Source organism: Saimiri boliviensis, chromosome 5 (assembly GCF_048565385.1).
Source record: "Saimiri boliviensis isolate mSaiBol1 chromosome 5, mSaiBol1.pri, whole genome shotgun sequence".
Taxonomy (NCBI): Eukaryota; Metazoa; Chordata; class Mammalia; order Primates; family Cebidae; genus Saimiri; species Saimiri boliviensis.
This window is the reverse complement of record NC_133453.1, coordinates 90,961,073-90,980,717: the sequence shown is the minus strand read 5'-3', so window position 1 is coordinate 90,980,717 and position 19,645 is coordinate 90,961,073. Positions and strand designations below refer to the sequence as shown.

At 34.4% G+C, this 19,645-nt stretch overlaps 1 protein-coding gene across 9 annotated transcripts in view; it reads left to right on the top strand.

Moving 5' to 3' along the window:
- Nucleotides 1-19,645, top strand: part of MBD5 (methyl-CpG binding domain protein 5) — a 478,342-nt gene that overhangs the window by 82,574 nt on the left and 376,123 nt on the right. The gene's annotated exons all lie outside the window — the stretch shown is intronic.

The following is a 19,645-nucleotide window of genomic DNA, read 5'->3' as shown; positions in this document are numbered from 1 at the left end:
TCCAGTCACCCTCCACGCTTTCACTGGGAGCTGTAATCCTGAGCTGCTCCTAATTGGCCATCTTGGATACCTGATATTATTAATTTTTAATTATCTAAGGACAAATCAGTTGTCCTTGTATAATCAATTTAACATTTACACTTTTCCTCTTTCTTTTTCTGTATGCTTTTGACCATTTCAAAGCAAATTATAAGAAAGCATAGAAGAAGAAGGAAATGACACAGACTATAAACATTTAACTGGAAATTTATTAAGCATTCTGGAAAAAAGCTAGCAGATGATTTGCTAAAATGACAAAGGTGTAGAATCATACAGTGTTCTTATTTCTTACTGCAAGTCAACAGTTCTCAACTGGGAGTTATTTCACCCCTCCAGGCACATTTGACAATGTTTGGAAATAATTTTGACTATACAGACCTGAGAGATTGAAGTGTTGCTACTGGTATCTAGTTGATACAGGTCATGGATGCTGCTAAACATCCTACAGTGCACAGGACAGCTGTCAATAACAAAAAATTATGTAGTCCAAAGCACCAACAATGTGATGTTAAAAAAAAAAAAACCCTGCCATAGGAAGTGATGTGCATCTCTCGTTTTAAAACTAAAAGAAATACAGAGATATGCTTGAGACAAAACAACTGCTGAGTGAAGTGGCCATCACTGGAACCTGGGTCTTCTCACACCAAGCCATTGTGCTTTTCTTGGTTTTCATTGTTCTGAGAATCAAATCCTCAGTTGTTTTTGAAGTATGTGGGAAAAAAAAAATAAGAGAGAATCTTCTATATCAATGCTGTGTTCCCATTTTCCCATTTTTATAATTCCCCCCCCTTTTTTTTTTTTTTTTTTTTGATAGAGTCTTGCTCTGTCGCCCAGTGCAGTGGCACAATCTCAGCTCACTGCAACCTCCGCCTTCCAAGTTCAAATAATTCTCCTGCCTCAGCCTTCTGAGTAGCTAAGATTACAGGCATGTGCCACCACACCGAGCTATTTTTTATATTTTCAGTAGAGATGGGATTTCACCATATTGGTCAGGCTGGTCTCAAACTCCTGACCTCATGATCCACCCGCCTCAGTCGCCCAAAGTGCTGAGATTACAGGCATGAGCCACCATGCCTGACTGTTAACATTTCTTTTAATTGTAATGTAACTGGATTTATGTTTTGTTCAATGATGTCTTGTTAATACAACATCTAGAAGTACCCTTTGTTTTGAAATTGATAGGTTTATTAAAAATGTAATACATGTTATCAATATTTATTCAATTCACGGCATCTAGTGAGGCATGTTACAGATGTATAAGAATGTTAAGACAAAATTCAAACTTTCAAGGAAACTGCAGTGTAAAAAAGAAAATGAAACCTTTGAAACATGGAGGAAATTATTCAAAATGTACGTTTAAGAGGGTTAGAAACAATCTTGCCTCAAAAATTGATTGCAAGAAACTACCTAAATGTCTAAGAATAGAGAATATTTGGGTATGTGACAGTATATAAAAAGGAATATTATATACTTATGAATGATATTTATGATAAATTTGTAATAGCAAAGGTATATGTTTCTGTTAAGTGAAAAAAGTAAGACAAAAAATTTAAACAGCTACTTTTAGCTAAAATAAAAAGTTATAGAAAAATACAGATAAACTAGTATACAGTATTACTTATAAATTCAAAGTGGTGGTACTACTGCATTGTACTAAACAGGGTAAATTATATTGATCCATTCATTCATGCAGTGAATACTTTCTCAATGCCTTGTATGTTTCAAGCATTCTGCTAGATTGTAGAAACAAGGCAGTGAGCAAGAGAAGCACGAAACTTTTCCTTAAGATCCTTGTAGTTTTATTAGGGAAGATAAGTGAGCAACGAGTTAAGTAATAAAGAAGTCCTGTGGGAGTGGAAAGCTGACCTGTACGCTAAGCTAAGCTAAACTGTAGTAACCATTTAACCCATAAACCTTCATACTTTATCAAACAAGGTATTTGTTTTTCATTTAAATAATGTCCAATTTGTATTAGGTGGCCCTGGTCCATCTTGTAGAAAGAAGCATATGGTTTCTTAGGTCACCAAGACAGAGGAAAAGAGAGTTGGAGAATCCCACAGGATGTTTTGAAGGACCAATCTTGTAAGTGGTTTGTAAATCAGCTTTATTTCCCCAATCTAACTGGAAGCCAGCCTGGGCATTGTTGAGGAGGTACATTTGACTATTTGGTAAATACCAGCGTTGCCACTGGTCTTTACCACAGATTGAACAATTCAGGAAACGTTTTCTCAGAAACCATAGAATTTAAATTGAGACCTGAAAAAATTGAAAGTAGTTAGCTAGAGCAGGGAAGAGGTAAAAAGATTCTTCCAGGTAAAAATAATTTTATACCAGCGCCTAGAGTAAGAGAAGAATGGTCTCTTCTAGGAACTTCATAAAAGTTTAAAACATGAACATTGAATGTAGGGGCAGAGCAGGCAGGGGCACAGTCCTGAAGCACTTTATAAACTGTGTTAGAGTGTTTAGAAATTATTCTGATGGCAGTGGAAAGTCACTTGCAGGTTTCAAGTGTGATCAAGTTTGAGTAACCTGAGAGTAATGTGATAAAGTGCATTTTAAAAAGATGACTCCAGTTACAGTGAAGAGTATGGATTGGAGGAGAGAGCAAGATTGCAGGTGGGAGACCAGTTTAGAAGTTCTAGCATCAGTCCAGTTAAGCAATGATGATGGCCTGTATAAGGAATGGGATAGAAAGAAATAGATTAGAGACAGCTCTAAGAGGTATAGTATGGTATAGTTATTGGAATTTAGTATTCTTTTAGATGGGCAGTAGAGGAAAGGGTTATATGAAAGAAAGGGTTGGTTCAGTTGGGAACATATTTGAGTTTGAGATGTACAAGATATCAAACTGTTTATATACAAATGAGATGAGATTTTGGCTAAATATACAGATTTTTCAGAAATAGATAGATTTTCTGTATAAATATATAGATCCATGGTATATGCTGAAAGCCATGAGTGTACTGAGAGAAGAGAAGAGAGTATATGACGGCCCTATGGACAGTATTTAAGGAAGAGGTTATTAACTTTCATATTGCATCCCAATCACCTGATGAGCTTTTCAAAAATATCATACCTAGGTTTCTCACTCCAGGAATTGCAAATAGGTTGGGCTCAGGTGTGTGCTAAGGTAATCTACTGTTCAAAAGTCCTGGGGTGATCTAATGTACAGCAAAGGTTGAGAACCATTGATGTAATGGTTAGGCAGAAAATGAAGAGAGGGCAGGTGTGGTGGTTCATGCCTGTAGTCCCAGCATTTTGGGAGGTGGAGACTGGAGGATTGTTTGAACCCAGGAGTTCAAGACCAGCATAGGCAACATAGGACTTCAATGAACATTCTTTCAGAAACTGTAGGTATTTTAAGTAAAGGACATTCAGTACTATTTTATCCTCTTTACAAACCTGCTAACTGGTTAGGACAGTGGTTTGGTTTTTTTTGTTTGTTTGTTTTGTTTTTTTGTTTTTTTTTAACTTCATTTTATTGCACTATGCTGTCTGCCAGCTTTGGCTGGTAATATAGGCAGAATATTAAACTAGAAAATTTGTGTTCTCTCAGTAAAAACAGGTGCTAAAATTAAAAACAATATATTATACTTCTGTTTGTTGTTTTGTTTTTTGTTGGCCCTGATATTCTTGTGCATGGAATCGTTCTCTGTCTATGTCTCTATGAGATATGTGTGTATGTGTGCATGCATGTATATACATACATATGCATATGCTGAACAATTTGAATATCACACTTGCATACTTAACCATAAGTCTGAAATTAAGTCTTTTCTTGTTTCACCTGTGTATCTTAACCCATCACTGACTCTGTTGATTTAAAATATTCCAAGAAGGCCTGAATTGTATCAGAAGAAAAATTTTTTTAACTCATATATCTTTTCCTGATATCAAGTTTGTTGTTCTAATACATCCTATCTGCCCTTCTCCTGCCTCAAAAATACTGTAAGAACAAGGTTGAACTGGGCTAGAAGTTAAACACAATATTGTTTTCAGTTACTTTAGCCAAATCTCAGAGCCACAGACCTGAAAACAGCTTTTCCGTTTTTTTGTTTGTTTGTTTGTTTTTTGTTTTTAATCAAAACCTTTAAGATTTTGCAAAGGCAGTAATGACACAGTGATAACTGCAGAATTCTAGGCCAGATCTCCTTAATTCCAAATACTGTGTCCTTTTGGTGTTACCAGTATCGGTTGCTTTTCTATAATATTTCTCAGTTATTTTGATTTTGATTTGACATTTATATGAGTAGTCAGAATTAAATTGCTTATTCTACACACACACACACACACACACGGAGAGAGATAGGTAAGTAGGTAGGTAGATGGATGGATGGATAGATAGATAGATAGATAGATAGATAGATAGATAGATAGATACAGATGCATATCCAAATTGCTTATATAGGGCATTTGTAGGAGCAGTAGAACACCTAGGAAAGCAGAACATTGGCACTACCAGGAGCTCACAGTCTGTTCACTGGCAGATCAAATATTTTGTGGGGTGCTTTTTTTTTAGCTCTTTGTTATGACCAAGAAAGTATACAAAAGAAACTATGAAAAGCATAATTTATTATATGTTGTACAAGACTAGCACATTCTAACTCACCAAGAAAAGATAGATTAAAAAATGTAATCAAAACATATTGAATTGTCTGTAAAAAATATATAACTAGTTCTGTAAGAAATCAGACTATTGCCTTAGAATAAATTCCTCAGATATCCATGTAAGCAACGTGAGGAAAATTAAATGTGCTTTATCCACTTGTATTATGTTTTTCTTTATTGTTCGTAAGCCAAACCCAACTCCAACTGTGTTGCTACTTACTGATTGATCCTTCTGTTATTTTGCTTTCCATCAGTGGCTTTTTTTCTCTTCAGCATAGCGTATACTCTAACGCTTGGGGTTGCATTTCTGACAGATCCAAATTAATGTGATTGAAAACGCTGCAACTTTGAAAATGTTTTCATAATAATATAGTGTCTCCTGGGTAAATATTTCTGGGGCCATAGAAAAGTTAAGATAAAAGTAGTGGTGTGAGACACTCTCATAAGCTCATCACTGATAGAGAGCAAGCCAGGACTGTGACCTTAGTTTAGGGAACTTTTCTAGGAAGCAATACAACCTATTGATGTTCTGTTACATGCTACATGCTAAGAGGGCATATTAGTGCATATAGTTTTGAAACAGCCTCGGAATTCAGTGAAGGACCCTTTCTTTGTTCTAGACTAGGGATATACCCACCTTTTCTATCCCATCATAGATCTCCTAGATTTTTTTGTACAATTTCTAGCCATGCAGTGCATAGAAAACTCCAATAAGATGGTCATGATTTTCCAAAAATTTTTGTTATACTTTAATCAAACATGAATGTCTGAAGTTGTTTCAAATTAAAGGTATCTCTGCTAGAGCTAGGAGAATAATTTGAAAATATTATATAATTCACATTATTAAAACTTGTTTTGGGCTTTATTCAGTAGTAAATTTAAGTTCCTTCTCCTTTTGAAATAATCTGTGTAGCAGGTACCATGCTTGACCAAGGCAGTATGTCATATGTGTGCATGATGAGGCTGTGAGAATATGAGACTTGGCAGCATTAACCTGAGTACCCTACTCCTCCCTTTCCCCTGACTAATTTCTTCTTTAATAAACAGCTTGGAAGTCATCCTTTCAGGAGATAATCTTTGATCTCTTCATTTTGGATTAGGTATATCTCCTCTGTGAACATCTGTAATGCCCTGTGCTTGCTTCTGTCATGGTACATCTGTTTATTCTCTCTCCCTGACTGGACCATAAGACTGTTTTAAGCTGACTGTTTTCAACAGCTAATCTTGTACCTGATACTTGGTAGGTGCTACCATCTTTTTTCAGAAAAAATGAATGTGAATAGTTTACAGGTATTTTATGAAGCACAAATTTGTAGAAGATTTTATTTCCAGAGGAAAAGGCCTGAATTCATTACCCATGAAACACTAAACACCAGTGTCTTTGTTACGCTTCTTTGTCCCAACCTGCAGTATTATTTTTGTTCCTTTGGATCTTTAACCTATTGCATTAAACAAAAAATGATTGTTATTTATGTTACATTTTACAAGGTTGTCAGTAATGTTTTAAAACACACTCTTAACAGTTTAAAAAATGAGTGTTTAAAAATTTTCAGCCTTCTCGGTTTGCAGTTGTTTTGTGGTTAATTTTCTTCCTAGAGAATGTGGCCTTAGTGCATGCCAGTAGAAAATTAGATTTGCCTTATGATGAAGCTTGACTTTTTGGTGTATTCTTTGGAATGTGTCTATGTTTAGAGTTATGGGCTTTCCAATTTAAACCTAAAATTGGGTGAATAATATTTTCAATTTTTATGATGCTTTCATGTTTATAAATTGCCTACATGTACTTTTTAATATAATCGTTAAATAACAAGCTTGTGAGATATTTAATGCTTGTGAGGTAATATAATGGGATATTATAATACCCCATTTTTGAATAAATAAACTAAGAATCATAGAGGTTGAATAACATCTTAAAATGTACAGCTAGTCTTGGAATTTTATTTGTGGGTAGATTTTTACTATTGAGTCCATTTCTTTTATAGTATTATTCAGATTTTTCCATTTCATCTTAAGTCAGTTTTAGTAAGCTGTATCTTTCTAGGAATTTGTCCATTTCATCTATATTTTCAAATATATTGGCATGAATTTGTTTTAATATCCTCTTATTATCTGTTTAATGTCTGCAGCATCTATAATTATATAGTTAGATTTAGATTGTATCATTTCTTTCTGTCTTTATTTTTTTATTTTTATTTATTCTTTTTTTTTTTTTTTTTTTTTTTTTTTTTTTTTTTTTTTTTTGCGACCGAGTTCCCGCTCTCTCCCAGGCTGGAGCGCAGTGACCAGTCTCGGCTTACTGCAACCTCTGCCTCCCTGGTTCAAGTGATCCTCCAGCCTTAGCTTCTCAAGTAGCTGGGACTACAAGCATGTGCCACCACACCGGGCTAATTTTTGTATTTTTAGTAGAGATGGGGTTTCATTCCTGACCTCAAGTAATCTGCCTGCCTCAGCCTCCCAAAGGGCTGGGATTGCAGGCATGAGCCACCACACCCGGCCAGTTACATAGTTTCTGTTGTTAGCAATTTGTATGTGCCTGCCTCTGTTTTTCCTTCTTCCTCGTTACTTTTTGTAAATCTCTCCAAACGTTTGTTCGTTTTTTTGTTTTTTGAGTTTTTGAGGTTTTTTTTTGAGGAGTCTCACTGTTTTGCCAGGTTGGAGTGCAGTGGCGTTTTCTCAGCTCTCTGCAACCTCCACCTCCCAGGTTCAATTGATCCTCCTGCCTCACCCTCCTAAGTAGCTGGGACTACAGGTATACGCCACCATGCCCAGCTAATTTCTGTACTTTTAGTAGAGATGGGGTTTCACCATGTTGACCAGGATGGCCTTGAACTTCACTTCATGATCCACCTGCCTCGGTCTCTCAACATGCTGGGATTACAGGCATGAGCCACCATGCCAGGCCAAGTTTCTCAGTTTTTTTAGACTTTTTTAGGGCCCACTTTTAGCTTTGTTGTCAGTTTCCTTTTATTATTGTTTTCTATATCATTAATTTAACTTATTTTGATTATGTCTTTTCCTTTGTTTTATTTTGTTTCTCTTATTAAATCTATTCAATTCTCAGATCACTAACGTTCATCCTTCTTTTCATAATAAGCATTTAGGGCTATAAAATTAAAATTCTCATCAAATACTGCTTTTGCTATATACTACAAAATTATATTTAGATTTTTGTTTTCGAGTTTTTTAGAACTATGCTTCTTATTTGGAAAACGATTAGAATATTTTTAGTTATTTTTTTGTTAATAAATTCAACTTAATTCTCATTGTTATTAGAAAATATGTTTTGTACAATTATTTGAAAATTGTTCAGTTTTACATTTTCGACCTAGTACATGATCAAGTTTTGCATATGTTTCATTTTGGAAATATATTTGAAAGTAATGTGTATTCTACAACTGTTGATGCAGTTATATATATATATATATCCTTTATGTAAGCATAATTGTTGTTGAGATCTTCTATATTATGGAATTGTGTTCTTTACCTTCAATTTCTGACCTACATTAAAAGTCTTCCATTTTGGAGTGTTTGTGTAGTTCTTGTTAAATTTTCTTTAGGTATTTTGAGGTGATGTTATTATTTACATACAAATAAATAAATCTTTTTTTTTTAATGATATCCTTCATTTCTAGGAATGCCTTTTTCCTTAGAATATATTTGCCTTAGACTGATATTAATATAACTTTTGCTAACAGTTTCTATGAAAATCGTTTTCTACCTTATACTTTATGTTATATATGTGTCTCTGGAAAAGAAAAACATATAACTAATTTTTAAAATCTGACAATTTTAAGTTTTTGCTGGATTATATGATACATTTATATTTATTGTATTTGCTGTTATATTTGGAATTATTTCCACCAATTCATTTTGTGTTTTTATTTTTCTGTTTTTGTTTTTGTTTTCCTCTTTTATTGCCTTCTCACTATTTGTTTCGTTTCTACTAGTTTTGAATTCATGCTATTTGTAGGTAGTTACTCTAGAAATGTTACCATATATACTTTTCAATTTATGTGCATACTTTTACTGTCTAACCTAGGAAAGCAAAGGTCTTAATACAGAATATTTTGATTGATAACTTTTTTCCAATTTATGTATTTCTGTTTTATTCATTTAATTCTGTGATATTAACAATGTAATAAATAATAGTTGTTTTATAACATTTATGTTTCTTATGTTTACCCACATATTTATCATATTTTTTCTCATCATTCCTTTGGCTTTAAAGATCATCTACCTGTTATTATTGTCCTTTTGCCTAGAAGTATATTCAATGAGGATATTAGACTAATAAAACCTCTTAATCCTTATTTATCTCAAAATGACCTTATTTCACTGTGATTTTTAGAAGTTATTTTGGGAGGATATAGAATTTTCTGTTGTGAGTGAACTTCTTTTAGTGTATTGAAGATATTAGTGTCTCTGCCTTCTACTATTTCTTTTGAGAACTCATTTATTAGTGGATCGGTCCTTTGACTGTTTCCCTTTGAGATCTTTTATTTTTCCATGATTTTCTGCAGTTTCACAATGATAAGTACAGTGTGTTTTCTTTTTTATTTATCCTAGTTGGTATTCATTGAGTTTCTTGACTGTTTGATTTTTTTTTTAAATCAAAATTATTTCTCCCAGTTTAGCCTCCACCTTCTCTCTCTGCTAGAAATCCAATTCAGATATATTTTACTTATTGTCTTCTTATTTTTCATGCCTGTTCCTCTCATGACTATATTTGGTATAATTTTTTCATTTCTCCATTCCAGTTTTCTAATTCTGTTTTCAGCCAGATTAAAGTTGCTGTTTAACTTATTTACCGATTCTTTTGCTTTGGTTATCATACTTTGCATTTTTAGAAATTTTTGGGGGGAGGAGTTAATGGTTATTTTTGCATTGTTATTTCTTGAAATATATGAAACAGTTATATTGTGTGTATAGTGTGTAGTAATTCTAATACCCCTATCTTCTCAGGATTGATTCTGTCCTATATTTTTGTTTGTATGTTTTATACATAATGTCTTATTTTTTTTAATGAATTTAAATGATTTTTTCTGTTTTGAGCTATTCATTTTTTAATCTTTACATGTGAAGAGAATGTTTATATTTCTGTTAGGTGCCTGAGAACAGTATCAGTACAATACTATTAATATAGGAGGACTTTACATTCTTAGCTTGAGGTTTTGTGAATCAAATGAGTAGTGAGGATTCAAACTACAGACTTCATTGAGGGCTCTGTTGTGGTTACAGATTCTCAGAGAATATTTATTTTCCCTATCCACCCAGTGCCACCATTCTGTACAGCCAATTTTCCTTGCATTTCCTTAGGGTAAAGGACTGGGGAGGGTAGGAGGGTAAGTAGTGTGTCATAGTGCTTTAAAAACATAGTCTTTAGACACAGACTGTCAAAATTTGCATTTTGGATCTAATACTAACCATGAGCAAATTATTTAACCTTTCTGTGCTTCACCGTCTTGACCTCTAAGGTGAGGATTATAATGGTACCTTCTTTATATTTTTTGTGAGGATTAAAATAGTTGAAATCTTTGACACACTTAAAACACAGTAAGTTCTATAAATGTTTACTATTATTATGTGATCAATGTTATGTGTCTAGTTAACTCTTACACTAAGTAAGTAGCCGTTGTGGTCCCAGTGTTATGAATGGTCTGCTATTGGATGTCCCACCTTCTGAGGCAAAAACAAACAAACAAACAACACCTAATGCTCAGCTTCAGCTTATTCAGCAAATATTCTCAAGGTAAAAACCATGTAAGTGCTTGTCATACCACTTTTAGTACCAGTCTTCACTTAATCTTGTCCTCAGTATTTTTCTTAGTAGTTCATGAGTACATTTAAGAGATTTAAAAAAATTTTTTTTTAATTTTTTTAATAATCCATCTAGTATTTTAGTTGTTTTATGTGGTACTCATGTTACAGGAAATAGAAGTCCATCATACAGCTTGTAAATTCCAAGGCTAAGACTAAAATCACAACTGATTATGAACATGTGCTTCAAAAAATAGCTGAACAAAGAACATATGTAGATGCTTCTAAAGAAGAAATGTTGCATGGGCAATACATATTCAAAGTCACTGGTAATACCAGAACAATACCATTTTCTTATCAAGTTAGGAAAAGAAAGATGGAAGGGAGGCAGGAATAATGAAACTCATTATTGAACTTTCAAAAATTGAAATGCCTTCATATCTTTTACTAGCAAGAATGCTAATTGCAATAGCTTCTATGCAGGGCAGTTTGGCAATGTATGTCCAAATTGTTAGCATACTTGTATTTGGCCAGGCATGGTGGCTCACACCTATAATCTCTGCACTTTGGAAGGGCGAGGTGGGAGGATTGCTTGAGGCCAGGAGGTGGAGGCTGCCATAAGCCAAGTTTGCACCACTGCACACTAGACTGGGCAACAGTGTGAGACCCTGTCTCAAACTAAAAAGTATATATATTTGTGACATAAACTTGAAATCTAAGAATTTATAAAAATAATTACAGATATGTACAAACCTTTAGCCAGAATATAATCATTGCATTACCTTATAGAAAATTAGAATATTGAAAACATAATTATTTCATAATAAGAGAATGGGTTGAGTTAATTATTAAATAGCTATATAATGAAATGTTAAATAGCAATTTTAAAAGATGTCTTTGAAGGATAGTTATGCCATGGAAAAAAGTTCATGATAATTTGTTTAGTAGAAAAAGAGATGATTGCAAATGAAAATATACAAATGATCAAAATTTTTAAAAAACAATGATTACATATAAACATAATCGAAGAGTTAAAAGTATCCAAGCTCATCAAAGTGTGTACATTTATAATGTGCAGTTTTGTGTGTATCAATTATAACTCAGTAAAGCTGTGGGTTTTTTTAAATGGTTACAAGTAAATCTTGGGAAAGTGGCTTGGGATGATTTTCAAAACATTCTCATTTTGCTTATTCGCATTGTCTACAATGATATAAGTATTATTAAAAATACATGGTCAGATGCAGTGGCTCACACTTGTAATCCCAGCACTTTGGGAGACCAAGGCAGGTGGATCACCTGAGGTCGGGAGTTTGAGACCAGCTTGACCTACATGGAGAAACTCCGTCTCTACTGAAAATACAAAATTAGCCAGGCGTGGTGGCACATGCCTGTAATCCCAGCTACTCGGGAGACTGAGGCAGGAGAATCACTTGAACCCAGGAGGCGGAGATTGCCGTGAGCCGAGATCATGCCATTGCACTCCAGCCTAGGCAACAAGAGCGAAATCTATCTAAAAAAAGAAAAATAGACAACATACCATTTAATAAATTTCTAAATAAGTTATGTAGTTAAAATTATTTTGTATTTATATTTTATAAACTATCACTTTCTTGCCATGTTCTAAATACTTTTCCATGTTTCGTCATGGCTTTGCAGTTATCCCTTGCTGACCACATCATATTCTATTTCCTAAAGTACTAAAGTTAATATATTTTCACCATTGATTTAAATATTTGTTTTCATTTATTATGAATAGCATATCAATTGAAATAATTCTAAAGATGATAGTCACAGTTACGGTAAGTACCATTTTGTTGCTCCACAAAAATCACATTTGATTCTTGGAATAATTCTGAGTTAGGTATTATTGGCCTCTTATTAAAAATGATGACAGTGAGATTCAAAGACTCTAGTGATGGATTGATTAAAGAGCTAGTGAGAGCTTGAGCCAGAATTCAGGTTTGTCTGGTTGTTTCCTGATTTGTGTGAATCTTTTCTGCTAGTGTTTCTAAAACTGTTTTGTGAATGTTGATAGGAAATGTGATCAGGAATAAAAATTAGTTTGCATTAATTCTCTTTTTGGATTCTCATCTCTATTTCAGAATTTTTAAGACTTGTCTTTTCCTTTAGCATATTGTTACTAAAACTGATACCTTTCAGATTCTCATCTTGTGCCTCAGAGCTACCCTGCCCAAACTGTAGAAGCTTTTAAGATCTTCTTTTCCCTTAGTGTTCTATTCTTTCATAATAGTACTTCCTTTTCTTGTTTTCATCCTTTGGCCTAAAAGTTAGGTAAACTTCTTCCATTTGGAAATTTTTCACAGTTTTTTTTTTATATAGTTTTCTTGTCTTCTCATTTTGTTTGTGGTAATGTTGCCACAGGATTGTTTTTTAGGTTTAGCATCTTATTTGGATGCTGGACCTCTCAGGCTGGTCCTCTAATTGTCATGCCTTTTTTTTTTTCCTATGTTTAATTTCTTTACGGTTTAGTTCTACCTTACAAGAGACTTCTTTATCTTTGTCTTCTAACCCTCTTTTTAGAAATTTATGCTATTTTTATCTTTTTTTTTTTAAACAGTTTCTAGTAGTGTTGTCCAGCTGGTGGAATCATAGATTAGTGGGGCTGTAGATCAGAGACTGGTAGGTATCAAAACAAATGCAAATTGAGCAATGGCTTTTAGTTTGGAATTCACAGGTTATTGGTAACTTTTTTTTTTTTTTAATAAGAAAAAGAATAAAGAAGAGGAAGAAAGAGAAAGAGGAAGAGGGAGAGAGGATGGGAGTATTGCTTTATTGCCCGGGCTAGAATGCAATCTAAATATGGGTATGCCTATAATTGTCCTTAATAATGGAGATATAAAAGAAAATGAGGGAAGAGAATAACAAACAAGGAGCCAACCAACATTTCGTTTAAACTTCTAAGTTAATATGATGTGGTACTGATAAGGGTGTATATTTTGTATATTTAAAGTGGAGAGTTCTATAAATGTTAATTACGTTTACTTGTTCCACATCTGAGTTCAAGTTCTGGATATCGTTATTAATTTTCTATCTCATTGATCTGTCTAATATTAATGTTGAAGTCTCCCACTATTATTATGTGGGAGTCTAAGTCTCTTTATAAAAGTCTTGTATGTCTGCGTATTCCTGTATTGGGTGCATATATATTTAGGATCTTTAGCTCTTCTTGTTGTTGCATTGATCCTTTTATCATTATATAATGTCCTTCTTTACTTCTTTTGATATTTGTTGCTTAATTGTAACTTCTGCTTTTTATTTGTTTATTTTAGCTCTCTGTTTGGTTGGTAAATCCTTCTCCATCCCTTGTTTTGAGTCTGTGTATCCTTGAATGTGAAATGGGTCTGGATGCAGCATACTGATGGGTTTTAGTTTTTTATTCAAATTGCCTGTCTGTCTTTGGATTGGGGGATTTAGTCAATTTAAATTTAGAATTAATAATAATATATGTGAGTTTAATACTGCCATTTAATATTAGCTGGCTATTTTGCCCATTAGTTGATGTAAATTCTTCATTATATTGATGCTCTTTTTGGTATTTTTTTAGAAAGGCTGATACTGTTTGTTCCTTTCTATGTGTAGTGGTTCTTTCAGAAGCTCTTGTAAAGCAGGCCTGGTGGTGATGAAATCTCTGAGTGCTTACTTATTCACAAAAAACTTTAATTTTCCTTCACTTGTGAAGCTTAGTTTGGCTGGATGTGAAATTCTGGGTTGAAAGTTCTTTTCTTTAAGGATATTGAATATTGGTCCCCACTCTTTTCTGGCTTGTAGGGTTTCTGCTGAGAGATCTGCTGTAAGTCTGATAGGCTTCCCTTTGTGGGTAACCTGACCTTTCTCTCTCTGGCTGCCCTTAGTATTTTCTCCTTCATTTCAACCCTGGTGAATCTGACGATTATGTGCCTTGGAGTTGCTCTTCTTGAGGAATATCTCTGTGGTGTTCTCTGTATTACCTGGAGTTGAATATTATCCTGCCTTACTAGGTTGGGAAAATTTTCCTGAATAATGTCCTGAAGTGTATTTTCCAGTTTGGATTCATTCTCTTCGTCACATTCAGGTACACCTATCAAGCGTAGATTAGGTCTTTTCACATAGTCCCATATTTCTTGGAGACTTTGCTCGTTCCTTTTTATCCTTTTTTCTCTAATCTTGTCTTCTTGTTTTATTTCATTGAGTTGGTCTTCGACCTCTGATATCCTTTCTTCGGCTTGATCAATTCGGCTGTTAACACTTGTGCATACTTCACGAAGTTCTCATATTGTGTTTTTCAGCTCCATCAATTCACTTATATTCCTCTCTGAATTGTGTATTCTTGTTAACATTTCGTCAAATCTTTTTTCAAAGTTCTTAGTCTCTTTGGATTGGGTTAAAACAAGTTCTTTTAATTCACAGAAGTTTCTCATTATCCACATTTTGAAGCCTGCTTCTGTAATTGGAACACACTTGTTCTCCATCAAGCCTTGTTCCGTTGCTGATGAGGAACTGTGATCCCCCGCTGAGGGAGAGGCGTTCTGATCTTGGGTATTCTCAGCGTTTTTTGGCTGTTTTCTTCCCTTCGTTATAAATTTATCCATCTGTGGTCTTTATATTTACCGTCTTTGTAATTGGGTTTCTGAGTGGACGTCCAACTTATTGATTCTCAGCGCCGAAATCTGAGCAACCCACTGCACCGACTAAATCAGCGGCGTTGAGATTGATGGTGCTTTTCTGACTCTGCACCAAGAACCGACGCTCCAAGGCGCCGGCAAAACCGCCTCGCCGGTCACAAGAGTCGCGCTGGCGACCCGTGGGGCTCCTCCGCTGGGAATCTCCTGGTACGTGAGCAACAAGAATTCATGTGAAGGTGTGGTGTCCTCTTGTTCTTTGTGCTTTCACTGGGAGCTACAATCCTGAGCTGCTAGTGGTCAGCCATCTTGGATCTCTCTCCCCATTTCTTATGAATCTTTCTTGTCCTCTGAGAGTTTCATTTCTATAGCTTCTGATTCTTGTTTCCTGGATACAACATAGTTTCTTATTTCTATGATGTTTTTATTTAAAAAAAAATTTTTTTAAGTTTCTTCTGCTCATTGAATTTAATCAGGGGATGTGTTGACTTCTGTTTTCAATTAGTTCTTTATTTTTTAATTTAAAGACAGGCTCAAAAACTGAAGTGACACGTCCAAAGGACACAGAAGCTAGTTTAACAAGGATTCCGTCTGGAATATACTTACTAATTAAAAATGAAAATACATCTGTAAAATGGAGAAATCTGGCAGATACTGTCTTAGTCAAAGTTTAAATTTCACAGCACCAGTAAAGAACAGTCTGATATCCTGTGCCTTCAAATATAGTAAACTTCAGAAGGAAAAGATGCCACTTTCACTTTATTCCTGTCAATAATATTTAACCTAAGTTTAACCATGGGGAATTTACCAGACAAATTCAAATTGAGGAACAGTCTGCAAAACACCTGACCCTCACTCTTCCAAAATGTTAGTGATGTGAAAAAACAAACAAGACTTAGAATTGCTCTAGGTGAAAGGAGAATGAAGAGTGAATTAATCCTAAATTGAAGGGGAAAAAAAAACAAAAACAGCAAAAGATTGTCTAAAACACTTTGCAGGCAAATGGAAAAATGCAAATAGATTATATGGCATTAAACATAAATGTTAAATGTCCTGAATTGATAATTATATTATCACTATTATATATGAGAATATTATTGTTCTTAGAAGATATCTATGAAAGTATATATTTTCACAGTGTATGCAACTAATTCTCAAATGGCCCAGCAAAAATTATAGGTATATATACAGATACACAGTAGTCCCCCTTTGTCTGTGGGGGATAAGTTCCAAGGTCCCAGTGGATGCCTGGAGCCACTGATAGTTCCAAACCCTATATATACTATGTTTTTTTTCTATATATACATACCTATGATAAGTTTAATTTATAGAGACAGTAAGAGATTAACACCAATAATTGTAAAATAGAACAATTATAACAATATAGTTATAAAAGTTATATGAATGTGGTTTATCTCTCTCTCAAAATATCTTATTGAACTGTACTCATCTATTTTGGGGCTGCAGTTGACACCAGGGAACTGAAACCATGGAAAAGGAGGAACAATTATGCATACACACAAACACATACCAAGAAATAAGGGGAGGCAAATGTGACGAGAGTCTAGAAATCGGTTAAACAAGATGAAAAGTAAATGTTCTATGGGAATACTGTTATTGGAACTTTTCTTAGGTTTGAAATTTTTCAAAGAAGTTTATAGTTTTCCTAGCCTATGTAAGAAACTGTGTATATATGTGTGTGTGTACACACACGTGTTCGTGAGAACATTTGTGATCTTTACCAAAATCCTATTTCCCAAGGAATCTCTGCAGCATGTGTATATTTTATTAGTAGTTCTGCTCTGTCATAAATATCCTAAACTAAAATGTTCTGTTCTTCTCTATAAAATTATACTATTTATAAGGTTTCTTGAAATGTTTTCCTAAAATGTCCTAACAAACCTTTGTACCAAATACTTTCTACTTGGTACAAAATGTACGTCTTTATGATTTTTTAACACATTGCAAACTAAAATAAGCGTGAGGAATTATCACATGAGCCTCTTGCAGTTCATGGTTTACACTACTTAATAAAATAGTCATAGATGCTATTTCGTCTCTCAACAAATTTAGTTTTAAATGATTATTGTTGAGTCATTATCTCATTTGTTACCCAATTATATTTACTTTTTTTTTCTTCTTTTTTTTTTTTTTTTTTTGAGACGGAGTTTCGCTCTTGTTACCCAGGCTGGAGTGCAGTAGCGCGATATCGGCTCACTGCAACCTCCGCCTCCTGGGTTCAGGCAATTCTCCTGCCTCAGCCTCCTGAGTAGCTGGGATTACAGGCATGCGCCACCATGCCCAGCTAATTTTTTGTATTTTTAGTAGAGACGGGGTTTCACCATGTTGACCAGGTTGGTCTCGATCTCTCGACCTTGTGATCCACCCGCCTCGGCCTCCCAAAGTGCTGGGATTACAGGCTTGAGCCACCGTGCCCGGCCCTATTTACATTTTATTTAAATCCAGTTTCCACCATATTCTGTTAATGACTTGTCCATCTCATTTGATCTACTATGGTGCTGAAATTGGAAAAGAAAACATAATTCAATCTGGACTCAGAAATCCCAGGAGATCCCGTCTGCCACTTAGTAGTTCTAAAACTCAGGTGCTGTTTGGTCATCTAAAAATCTCTATGGCCAGGCATAGTGGCTCATGCCTGTAATCCCAGCACTTTGAAAAGCTGAGGCAGGAGGATTGCTGGAAGCCAAGGATTCGAGACCAGCTTGGGCAACAAAGCAAGAGCCTGTCTCTTAAATAAATAAATATCCCATTAGACCTGTTATGCAGATAGCAATTACCAATATTACTTCTACTTTAGCTTACAGTGAGTTATCTATGTCCCTCATTATTATGTGACTTCTACAGCTGTTCACTAACAAGCTATAGCTAAAAGCTTGCTGCTTTTATCACACAAACTCCTAATACTTGAGGTGCAGTTGGAGTTATCAATAGGTGGCAAGACCTGCAGCTTCTTCCTACCATTTGTAATAATTCATTCTATCATCTAGTGATTGATGTTTCCCTTTTGTTCATAAAGTTAAACTTTTGGGTAATGTTAGGTGCATTGTGTTTTATCTGGGGATATTACCTTGTGGAAAATTTTTAAAATAATACTTACTCCCTAACTTATACTATTGATATTTTTGGCATTTACTATTAGCAGCTTCTAATCTCTCTCACTAAAATGTTGTTGACATACCTCGTTTTCTTGGAGGACTAGAAGATAGAGGAGCTTAAAATAACACGTATAGAGAAACCATTTCATTACTTCTTCTGTTCCAAAGGAATGTGAGTAGCCTCAATTACCTTAATATGTTGTAAACAGCTAATTTTCAGCATGAAAGCAGCTGCTAGGAAAAGTTAATCAGTGGGACAGAATGGTGAAACTGGAAAATGAAATGCCCATCACTCTGCCTTTCAACCCCATTTTTTTTCTGTTTGTAAATAATCTGGAGATGACTAAGTGGTTATCATAACATACAAGTTTGATTCTTTTATATTTTTCAAACTTTTTCTGTAACAAAGTAATATCTTTTTAAGAAAACAGAAGAAAATTAGGAAAATAAAAATCACATGCAGAGATAATCATTTTAGTCCCATTCTTCCAAATTTTTAAGGAATTTTTAAAAATTAGATTGTTACCTGATTCTTTTCATTAACAGTATATTGTGAATATCTTTCTACATTATTTAATTTTCTTCTGTACTGTTACTGGCTGTGTAATATTGTGCATTTGGCTGTATAATATTGTGTATTTGTTCCACAATTATTTAAACAGCTTCCCATTGTTGGTTCAAATATTTTATATACTAGTGCTCTGATTATATTGATGAAATAAATCTTTGGATACAATTTCTTTGGAATAAAACATATAATTGCTAGGTAAAGACTATTCCCATGGCCTGGCATGGTGGCTCACGCCTGTAATCTGAACATATTGGGAGGCTGAGATGGGCGGATCACAAAGTCAGGAGTTCGAGACAAACCTGGTCAAAAAGGTGAAACCCCTTCTCTACTAAAAATATAAAAATCAGCTGGGTGTGGTAGTGCGCACCTGTAATCCCTGCTACTCAGGAGGCTGAGGCAGGACAATCACTTGAATCTGGGAGGCGGAGGTTGCATTGAGCCGAGATCCCGCTATTGTACTCCAGCCTGAGCAACAGAGTAAGACTTCATCTCAAAAAAAAAAAAAGAAGTATTCCCATTTTTGGTACATATTGCTACTGAACTGCTTTCTCTTCAGGACTCTATACTGAAATGGTTTAATTTAATTGTTAGAGAAAACCAATAAATAATGTGGCTGGTTTAAATGCTGTCTGAGAATTCTGGATAAGGAAGGTGAGAATAAGTCTGAAGTCTGAAGGTGAGAATAAGTTACTTACTGTGGGCTATCATTAGAAATAACATATTAGGAATTACCAGTATAAACTGAAAGAAATATAACAGCACAGAATATTTTACCAATATATAAAAACTACGAGCTTAGTTTGATTAATGTAGTTTCCTCTTCTTTTTTCTTAAATTGGAAATGTCTTTATTGCTGATTCTAATAATGAAAATAATGTGTATGTTGAAAGAAAAAGGCTACTGGTATACAAATATAAAACAACAGAGAATAAAAA